The 10,428-nt window shown below is 33.8% G+C and overlaps 1 non-coding gene across 1 annotated transcript; it reads left to right on the top strand.

The window, feature by feature from the left end:
* Positions 1-5,016: 5,016 nt before the first annotated feature.
* Positions 5,017-5,123, top strand: LOC148209615 (small nucleolar RNA R71). The gene has a single exon (XR_015793326.1). It is a non-coding gene; the product is annotated as a small nucleolar RNA R71 (small nucleolar RNA).
* Positions 5,124-10,428: the final 5,305 nt, after the last annotated feature.

Below are 10,428 nucleotides of genomic sequence, written 5' to 3'. Positions count from 1 at the left end.
AGCTTATTTTAATATATTATTTTTCTATTATCGAAATGCCTTTCAAATTCAGTTGATCATGCCTTTACTTTCTATCTTTACTGGGAAAGCTTATTTTAATATATTATTTTTCTATTATCCAAATGCCATTCAAATTCAGTTGATCATGCCTTTACTTTCTTTCTTTACTAGGAACAGGTTGGATAGATGACTTAACGTGGTTTGAAGTACTTGGGGTATTCGATGTAGAGATTGGTTATACAATGGTATCTATATTGGTCACTAATGGAAATTTTTGTGTCTCTTGAAACAATTTATTATTGCAAGTCTGTTATGTTTTGGACCATCTAACATTGAGCTTGAACTCCGATCTTCCAATTATCTGAATGTTATCGAGGTATATCTGCTTCATTTAAAATGCCTTAGGCTTTTGAATTGCAGAAAATGCAGACACCCATGTATGAAGAGTTCTACAATAGTTTGAAACTGCTCTTCCGTTTTTATCGACAGTAAACAAGCTGAAAGTACTCCTAAATACTTGAAATTACCCCCAAAAATCCGGTCTCCAAGTCAAAGTCTAGGTAACCTATCGTCGGTAATTGATGCTTTTGGTACTGGGAGTCTAAAGAGAGGTAGCAGGAGTACTAATACAAATGATAAGAGATCACAACTCAACAATTGGAAAAGGACTTCTAGTCGATGATCAGTCAAAAGCTTGTAGCCTAAGGTTCGAATTTTGGATGTTTTTTTAGCAAGCTTGGTTTTTTTATTGAATTAGAAAATCATTTTGACCATCGATTTTAAGTAATGATGGCTAAGATCATGCGTACGAAGTTTAAGATAGGGGTTGTAAAATTTAGGTATAATATCAAGAATTGTGAATGTTTTTTTTTTTGGCCACTTAAAGTATTTGTATTATTTGAATTAGTTTTAGAAATATCATGACTACTTGTTAGTCGTTTTTGTACTTACTTGATTATGTGTGCTTTCGAGCCCGTGTTTCTGAAAGTAGCTAATGTATTGATTTCTAAGATGAAGATGTTGTAGTTGGATATGATGTATATAGTATACTTAAATAAAAATATAAAATTTTCAGGTTTGTTAATAGTCTTAATGCCTTAGGAAGCAGGTTTAAGCATTCTTCTTATTCTCCCAACTTGTGCAGGTGTATGTGCATTCTTCTTCTTCCAACTCCTGCATCACTCTCAATTGAAGGTGATGTATATGTACATTTCAAGCTCGCACCTCAGACTAATCTCATGAGTCAACCGCCTGACGTAGTACATTTGGTTGACAAGGTAACTCGTATGAAATTAAATCTTAGGTAGGTGACTACCATGGTTTGAACTCATTCTCTTTAAGTTCTTTGCTATTTACATCTTGACCACTAGACCACACCATGATGGTTGTATATTTTTTTGTCTATTTAATATCCTCTCGGCCCTTTACACCATTTAATAGATAGAACTTGTTCTTTTATAACTGACTTTCTTCATTTATCTATTTATTGGTCATTTATTTATCAAACTTGGGTATTGTTTTCTACATTAGGTCTTTCATGAACCCAAAGAAGTCGACAATTAGGAATACAACTAATTGATGGATGAACTTCTTTGTTGAAGTTGCTATGTGAGACCTGTTTAATTCGGTACTTTGAACTTATAATATATTGTACTAGCAAATTGGAGAGTACTTTGTTTCTATATAATTTCAACTTTGTTATATAAATTCATGTCTTCGCGATGTCTATCGACAATTTAATTATATGAAATTTGTCTTCCGTGATGTCTGCCAGCAAAATCAAATCCATTTTCTGTGACGTTTTCTGATTGTCACAAAATATAATTTTTCGTGACGTTTTTAAAATGTTGCTGATTCTATTTTTTATGACGTTTTAAAACGTCATAAAATCGTTTTTATGACGTCTTTTTAAACGTCATGAAATCATTTTTTGTGACGTTTAAAAAACATCACGAAAGCCTATCACATGAACTTTTATTGCTATGAATTCTATTTTTTGACGTTGTTTAATCGTCATAAATTCTAATTCCGTCACAGTAACTCATTTACTGTGACATTTTTTAAACATCACGAAAAGAAAAATTTGTGATGGTCTAAAAGCTCACGAAATCATTTTTCTTGACATTTAAAAAGTGTGACGAAAAATGATATTTTGCATGATGTTTTTAAACCATCATGAATGCTACTTTTTGTGACGTTGTTAAAACGTCACAAATACCTTTCGTGATGGGGCATAGGTGACGATGGTAAAAATGTCACGAAAAGATTTTGTGACATTTAAAAAGCTTCACGAGAACCCAAATTTCTACTAGTGATACAACATTAACATAAAAATGAAATAGTTAATACACTAAAAGAATGGGGAAGGAAGATCGTGGGAAGAAATGAAAATTGTAGAAAATCGTGGATAAATCTACATATTAATTAATTTCGAATTTGAAATCATGATAATTATTTTGTAATTAATATATGAAAGAGTAAATTAAGGGATTATGGACATAATTGATTTGAGGCCTATAATTAAAGGTTTTTAAAATAAAATTAGGGATAAATCTTTGACATTTCAAAAAAAAAATAACAATAATAAATATAAATGCAATAAATAAGGGTAAAATTGGAATTATTAAAAAATTCTAAAGTTATAAATCTAAAAGTGTAAAATTTGAAAACTTTAGACATTTGTGAAAATAAGTTTCTGAAAGAGCCCGTGCAAGACATTAACTCTCATATTAAAGCATCAACTCAACCAAGCGGTCATAAAATGCATTCACAAGCAAGTTCTAGAATAAACATGTTAAGTTCGATCACACCACAAGGATGAAATAAATTAAGGAAGATGTAATGGCCAATTGCTCATAGGTGCAAAAAGCTCACTTATAGTGCATAAATTGCATATGTCAAGTGCATTTTTCAATCAATAAATCATGAGATAGCATCATATAATTTTGAAAGAAAATCAATCATGCTTATCTCTTTCATGCATAAGAAATCAAACCAAAGATGCATTCATAACTTACAAACTATTCAAGGGTATCAATAAAAAATCATGGTTTCAAAATGAAAAATCAGCACATATGAATAATGACACATATTGAGTCTAAAACATGAAATAGTTGACAAAAATCTTCCCCTCCAAACTTAACTAGTACATTAAAATGCAGAAATAGCACAAGAAACATGCATCACAACATCTATCAAAATAATAAATTGTCTTGAAATTACAGTATCCTCGATGTAATAAAAATATATGCATGAAGCAAATAATAAGGACAAATAAAATGAAAATTGGAAAGAACAATACTACCCTGAAGTTAATATCAATATTGCATAGCGCCAAGACATCTACACACACCACCAAAATTCATTAAGCTTGCATGAAACACAAAATGTAATGAGAAAAATAAATATAAAGAAACTAATAATAATAATAAACTAAAAAATTTTGGTTGTCTCTCAAACAACGCTTTATTTAATGTATGTAGCTAGATAGGGCTCTGTTCAATCAATCAAGGAGGTTGGAACCTATTGTTTCTTCCATTGTCCCCCTCGTGTGTATTTTTTATGCTGATCATGAAAAGTGTTTCTGCTCGAGTATCTGGATCCTTCGTGGCTTTAAATATTTCTTCCTCATCTTGGACATGAATAGTTAGCTCTCTTCGCTTCACATCAATTAAAACTCGCCCAGTTGCCATAAATGGTTTTCCAAGAATTACAGGCGACTCATGATCCTCTTCCACATCCATCACATAAAAATCCACCGAAAGGATGAACTTGCCTACTTTCAATAACACATATTCAATGACTCCATAAAGGTAGGTAGTCGATCTATCACTAAATAGAGCATTATTGTGGTAGACTAAATCTCACCAAAATTGTAAGGAATATAAAAACTCCCTACAACTTTAAGTTTCTAAGGTAGTTTCTTTGAGTTCTTACGTTGCAATCCTTCGCTAAATACACTGTTTCAAATTCCTTCAACTTTTTCTTTTGAGAGAGCAGTTCCTTCATAAATTTGACATAATTGAGCATTCGCTCCAGTACATCTGCAAAATGAAGATTAATATGAAGTGTTTTTTTTAAATATCTTCAAAAATTTTGCAAATTGAGGATCAAGCTTTTTATTTTGAAAACGCTGAGGGTAAGGTAAATTAATAGAAAGTGTAGGGAGATCAAAGCTAGCAGGCTTTTCAGCCTCTAATGTAAGTGATGCTTTTCAGCCTCTAATGTAAGTGATGCTTCCTGTTCAACTTCCTCTGAATTTTCTTTTCCCTCCGTAATAATTTTTTGCTCCTCAATTGCTTTTTGATCTTGCTCCTGGAGTTATTCCCCACTTCTCACAGTCATTGCCTTGCAATATTCAATTGGGATCACCTGAGTATCACTTGGAAATTTTCCTTTTTGCATAGCATTCAAAGTGGAAGCCATTTGATCTGAACCTCAATGTTCTTGATCGCTGTCGTATTTCCATCCACCTCATCCTCAATCCGACTGGCTCGACTCCAGGTGAAAGCACCAAGTATCTCTTCAAGAGATAATTTCTTTTCAGCTGGATGAGATGTAAAGCCTGGTGGAGGCTGCAAAACATGTTTGTTGTTAGCATAGGAGAAATTCTCATGATTCTTCAATCTCGAATGATTTTGCAACGAGTTCTGTGCCCGAGTTCCTTTGTAGCCAAAATTTCTATTGCTGACATATTGAGCTTGTTCGACGGTTGGCTCCTCATAATAAAAATGCATTTGTTGCTGCCACCAACTCCTTTGAGTGAGAAGTTCTTGGTCCTGAGAGTTTATACATAGCATTAGTCAAAGCCTTAACTTGAACTTTTAGAGAAGTTACTTCATCAATTTCATAGATTCCTAGGCCATTGAAAACTATTAGTTGTCATATCGTCTAGCAAAATGTAAGCATTCTAAGGTGTTTTGGATAGCAAATTGTCTCCAGCTACAACATTGTTCAATAGTCTTTGTCTGTCCATTTAGTCCATTAGAAAAAATCTGAATCTGTAACCAGTTCGGATAACCATGTTGTAGAAATTTCCTCAGAAGCTCCTTGTACCTCTCCCAAGCCTCAAATAATTGCTCATAATCATATTGCATGAATGATCTAATCTTTGTTCTAAGTTGAGTTGTCTTGGCAGGCGAGAAAATTTTGTGAAAAATGTTTGAACCATCTCCTGCCAAGAATTACCACTGCCTGGTTGTAAGAATTTCAACCAATCTCTCGCCTTAAATATATATTGAGCCTAACTTCCTTTTTTTTTTTTTTTGGGATTACACTCAATTATTAACATAAATTTTAAGAAAAGTGAGTAAAAAACAATATTACCTTGATAAAAGAGCTCAAAAATTCGAGAAAGAAGTGATGATGCGTGGATGGAGGATGAAGAAAGCTCAGGAAACAAAATATAAAAGATGTTACAATGGAAAAGAAGATAGAAGGGTGTTGGGAAATGGGGAGTGAAGAAAGAGGGAAGAGAGAAGGGTGTTGGAAAATGGGGGGTGAAGAAAGAGGGAAGACACATTAAACAAAAAAATATATATATTATATTTGGTGGTTTTGAAAAAACAGCCCAGGTTTTCTCAAAAACATTAAATGGGCATTAATGACCAGGGAGCGTGTGGCAGTGCATGAAAAGAAAGAGCATCATTGGCATTAGTGGAAACAAATTTTTAATAAGCTTTTTTTATATATATGAATAGTCGATTGGTTTAGTCGGTTATCTTTTTTTTTTAGTCCTCCGACTGACCGGCCGGTCAGTTTTGTAAAGTGCAAAACCAACGCCGACCGTATCATGATCAAAACTGACCGACCGATGTCAGTTCGATCTGGTTTAGTCGGTCGGATCGGTTTTTCAGGGATAAATGCACACCTCTAATGTGCTATATTCTGATTTTGAGAGTTAAAGCACCTTGAAAATACTTTGAGTGATTTGAGTGAAATTTTGTAAGAGTGTTAGGTCTTTGCTTTTGATTTCAAGAAGTTAATAAGATGCTTGAGTTTTCTTTTCTAAATTATATTTTTCACTGCTTAATCTCTTGAATGTCATATGGAATTATCTCTTGGTATGCGTGATTGACTTAATGGTATTTTTGGAGAATGAGAAAGTTGAAAGGGTAAAGAAAATGGAGTCAGTATGTTGAGTTACAAGATGTCAGGGATGAGCGTGATTTAGGTGTTAGTTTTCTGCTTGGATTTAGTGGTTATTAACAAGTTATGTTTGCTTGTGGATAAGTGAAAAGCTAAGTTTCGGGATATTTTGATAATGTACTTTATAAGCCACATTTCATGACATTTAGGTGGAAATTATTTGGCAATTTTTTATTATTCATGGCTTATTTACGTACATAACTTATATTTTTACAGGATCGAGCCCCCAGTGCCATCATCTAGAGCCATAGTGCTTGCAGGTCAGAGATGGGAGCAAAACCTTTAATAAGCGGTGCCACAGCGCCATCACGTAGCGTCATGGTGTCTGCAAACGAAGCTTCGGCCTTTTTATGTGATGACAGGGCCGCAGTGCTGTCTTGTAGTGCCATGGCGCTATGAACTTTGCCCGTCCGTTAAGATTTTAAGACGGCACCATGGCATTCACTAATGTCGCCCTAATGCTGTAACGATGTCCTTTCATAAATAAAGGGTTTTGTGCGCCGTTTTCAAGAACTTTTGATAATTTTGGATTGGAGAATTGGAGATTTTAGAGGATCTGGTCGAGAACTTAAGCTCGGAGGGCGAGGAGACTATTTTTAAAGGCTCGGGATCGTGGAGATTGAGTTGGAGACAATAAATCGACACAAAGGATTTAGTTTCTCTCCTTTCCCTTATCTTTTATAGTTTTATTATGAACTTCTCAGTGGGATTTGGTTGTATTTTCATGAACTTGAGCAGCTAAATTTCTTGTTTTAGGGAGTGATGTAGACGCTGGATTTATGAGTTGGATTTATTAATAATTGTCTCGATTGATTTGTTTTTAATATATTTGTGCATTTATTTGCTTAATCCCTTTAATCTCTTGATCACAGATTAATTGATGTTAAATATAAATCTCAGATTAATTAATATTAAATATAAATCTTACGCTCGAGAGAGGTGGTTTAGATTGAAACTTGAATGCATGACTGGGTAGTTCAACGATTGAGAGATTTATAATTACTTTAAAGGTTGTTAAAATAATTAGACACAATGCCTTTGTTTGTTAATGAAACTAGATAGGGATTTTGGTTTCTTAATAAGTGGGAGAATTAATTATGCTCGAGACAGTTATGATTCATGATTTCTTGACTTATAGATTAATTGAATATTCAATCTTGGCATGTTTAATTTGTCTGTTCGTAAGTTCAATTCGTGAAATCAATTCCCTAGGACCTGTTCTCCATAAAAGTTTTCCTTAGAGTCTTTTAATCGCTTTGTTATTTGATTTTTGTGTTTGAATAGAAATCTTTTGTTGTTTCTCTAGATAAAAATGAACATTAATATATGTAGTACTTGAGCAAGCTAGAAACCCAATCCAATGGACGATATCAGTAATTACTTACCATTTTATTAAAACTTGATCCGTACACTTGCGATAAACATTTTTCGCTACAGGTATGGGACATGTGACCGAAGGAGGTTGCCATCGAGAATAAACCTGAGTAATAGGTGAGAGAGGAGGATCAGGCATAAATAGATATGTATTGCTAGAGGGCATTTTAGTAGAAAAAGAGACTATTGAATAAATAAGAAAGTCATCATCTTCCTTTAAATGCTTCCCGTGACGATTACACAAATATGGTGAAAAAGAAGTTTTTTCAAAGAAAGTAACATCATGAGATATTAGATATCTCTCGAGATCAGGACAATAACATCGATACCCTTTTGAACACGAGAATAACCAAGGAAAATGCATTTCAAGGACTTGGTGTAAGGGCATTTCAGAAATTTCAGTTTTTCTGTAAAAAGAAAAGGTTGGGAATGAGGTGTATGTGTGTGATGTGTAAGTGGACATGTGGTAAGGGAAAGGAAAAAAGAAAAAGAAAGAAGACGAAGAAGAAGAAGTCGAAGGTATTGGGCAAAGAAGGAAGGGAAGAATTTTGAAACCGATTTGAGATTTGAGAACTAGATTTTTGGTAAGTTTTGGAGATTTAAGCCAAAAATTTCTAGAATATAGAATACTTAATAAGTTTAATTTGTGGGTTTTGTTAATCCCAAGTTTATTTGAGGTTGTGAGTATTTTAAGGTTTTAAGAACTGAGAATAATCGTGACCTTCGTCTGAGATGGGGGATGGCTTGTGTTAATGGTGGATTTGTGAAGCTATACCTTGATTTCTTGCAAAGAAGAGGAGTGTAATGTTAGCAAATAAAGGGGGTTGGAACTGCAGTAGAAGGAAGGGTAAGAGATTGTCCGTTTTCTTGCTATGATGGCTGAAAAAATGGGCTTGTTTTGGGTTATCACAGTGAAGGTTTTCATGGGGGAGGAAGAAGAAGATGAATGAGTTGAGGAAGAAGATGATGAATAGTTGTGGAGGAGAGAGACATGGGTGTGCTTAATTAAATAAGAAAAAAAATTGTTGGGAGATCGAGCCAATTACGTGAGAAAGGGAATCTGAAAGGTAAAGAAAGTGGGATGTGGGTCCCCAGTTGTAAAAACAAAGATGAGAGGGAAAGATGGTTGGGTTGTAGAGAGAGAATGTGGTTGTTGATTGGATATTGTCATTTAATTTATTGTAAACTTAAAATTGGGATTAAGTTTATTGAAACTTGGTTGGTTATTATTTTAGGATGAACAGAAATTGGAGGAGCAGCGTACAATCCAAATTCACCTCGTTCGTAGGATTTGTGAGTGGTTACTTTATTAAATATTTTTAGAAATCTATTATGATAGAATTTCAAGAAGATATATATTACATGTGTTTCATCGTTTCTGTTGAGAAACTGTGTTTGCTGAGAATTTTGAAATATTTTTTAGAATTATGAATGTTCTGAGAATTTATAAATGCTTTACGATTTCAGAAAAACTGTTGTATATTATAAATGTGGTTAGAAATAAATATTTTTAGAAGTGATTTGAGAAAGTAAAGTTCTAAGAAAGAAGAAAAGAAGACTTTTAGAACTGTTTGAGGTTGTAAATAGTTTTCAAACCACCATGTTATTGTATCTAGGTGATTACTCGTATGCTATATGTGTTTCTATAGTATACTTAGAAATAGAAGGTCTTTGGGACCATTTGACTCTGTGCGTTGAGAGAATTATTTTGGTGTGTGTATTGATATGACTCTATGCCAGTAGATCAGAAATATAATTATTCTGCTATGCGTATTGAGAGTGTTTTATGGTAGTAGACCATAATAGAATATGGGTACATATTTGGTGTTCAGTTTTCTTAACCTGTTTTAGGTTTGAAAGACGATATTTGATATATATTTAGAAAGTGTATTTAGAAAGTAAGTGTTGTTACAAGTTATGTTTTTAGAAAATTTACTGAGTTTTAGTTGCTCAAGTTATATGATGTTTTAATGAAAAAGTTTATTATTTCAGCTGTATGAAGTTTATTTTAAGAGTTGAAATTTCAGTTGTTTATGAAAAAGGTTTATGAAATTATTTTCTTATTAAAATGCATCTTCCTAGCTCACTGTTTATCTTTTGTTTTCCCCACCAGACTGCACCTGAATTCCAAAAAGATAGACGACCAGTTTTTGCCACTCAGCATCTCAGAACTTGCATATCATTTTGTATGTACATTTAGAATGACTTATAATAGATTAGTTGCCCCTTTTGTAGTTGTTCAACATGTTTAGAAGTTGTGGGAAAATAGATTTCTCAATTAAATTATGTTACACTTAGTGTTGTATATATTAGAGAATAATCTTAATTAGTTCTAGAAATTTAGAAAGAAGTTTGACTATATACTCTGTAGTTGTTAGGGTCTGTGATCGGCGGGACTTGTTCTAGAATTAGTAGGTGTTTTGGGGCGGGTCATGTCACTTGGGGTCCAATTTTGTGACTTAGGTTGCTTCTCCATGAAGAGTTGGCCAAACTTCTCAGCAGAACAACCTTTGGACCACTAACTCTAAAGGTGTAGCAACGGAACAAGGAAAAACAGAGGTACAATACGGTGTGGTTCCTTCCTACGTGGGTTGGTTAACATTCTGAAATATCCCCTTGCATCTATGGAGTGAAGACCTTTTTCAGAGGATAGGTGACTGCTTCAGAGGCTACATGATTTTGCTGACGAGAATGTTGTTAGAACTAATTTTATGGATGTAGCCATTAAGGTCAAAGGTAATTTTGTGGTTTTGTTCCCGCAGGACTCACTATTTTAGACTTGGAGACCTCTTTTGTCGTGCAGACGATTGCTTTTGAAGATATCAAACGCTTGGTCGAAAATGATGCTAATATTCACGGCAGTTGCAAATTTTTACTAAGGTGCGGCGCTAAATTCTGGACTTTGTC

Source organism: Momordica charantia (assembly GCF_013281855.1).
Source record: "Momordica charantia cultivar OHB3-1 chromosome 8 unlocalized genomic scaffold, Mcharantia_2.0 BLBB01000008.1, whole genome shotgun sequence".
NCBI classification, from domain to species: Eukaryota; Viridiplantae; Streptophyta; class Magnoliopsida; order Cucurbitales; family Cucurbitaceae; genus Momordica; species Momordica charantia.
Note: the sequence above shows the minus strand (reverse complement) of the source record. Positions and strands in the feature narration are given on the sequence as shown.